This window comes from Salvelinus fontinalis, chromosome 9 (assembly GCF_029448725.1).
Source record: "Salvelinus fontinalis isolate EN_2023a chromosome 9, ASM2944872v1, whole genome shotgun sequence".
Lineage (NCBI taxonomy): Eukaryota > Metazoa > Chordata > Actinopteri > Salmoniformes > Salmonidae > Salvelinus > Salvelinus fontinalis.
This window is the reverse complement of record NC_074673.1, coordinates 51775934-51776897: the sequence shown is the minus strand read 5'-3', so window position 1 is coordinate 51776897 and position 964 is coordinate 51775934.

Sequence of the window (964 nt, the reverse complement as noted above, 5' to 3'; positions counted from 1 at the left end):
CGTGATGTGTATGAAGCCTGCGTTCAATTATTAATGTTTCTATGGATGAAGTGTCACAGGATGGAAGATTGAATTTTGTACATATATTTTTAGGATTTGTTTTTTATTGGACAGAGGAGAAATAGACAGAGAGTGTGTCCGAAGGCAGTGGGCCGGATTCTAAACCACGACGATACTAGATGTAGGTGCTGGCACTAACCCACCGTTTTCCAAACTCGGTCCTCGGGACCCCGAGAGGTGCACAGCTATATTTGATTATTTGAAACAGCTGTGTAGTGCTAGGGCAAAAAACCCTTGGGGTCCCGAGGACCGAGTTAGAGAAACCCTGCATTAACCGCTAGTCCACCCAGGCCACAGTATACCTTTCTAATTCTACAGAATGCAATTTAGATCTATCTATCTGTGTGTGTGTGTGTGTGTGTGTGTGTGTGTGTGTGTGTGTGTGTGTGTGTGTGTGTGTGCGTGTGTGCGTGCGTGCGTGCGTGCGTGCGTGCGTGCGTGCGTGCGTGCGTGCGTGCGGATCAGACAGTGAGGGGTAGCACACATTCTTACAGAGAACGGTTCTCTGCTGCTTCGCCATGTACAGTGAAGTACACGTTTTGTGGGCCAAATGGCGCACTATGTAGGGAATATGGTGGCATTTGGGACGTAGGAGTTAATTCGCCGTGCTTGTTACTAACGCATTAGCGTTGCTGTCATGATGTGCATGTCACTCTGGAAACAAGAATTATCATTAAGCAAACTGGTGTGAACCAGGAGAGTAGGAAACTGGAAACTAACATGGCAACAAAAAAGAGAAAACCGTGGACTGAGAGAATAATTCGGTCAAGCACAGTACACAGACAGGTGAACAGTAAACATTGGTTTTATCCCCACCAGCCAACTCACAGAATGGGTTGCAGTTGTAGCCTTCCCTTTTCACACTAAAAACCAACCCAAACCAAACTTCTGGCTCTGAACTTTT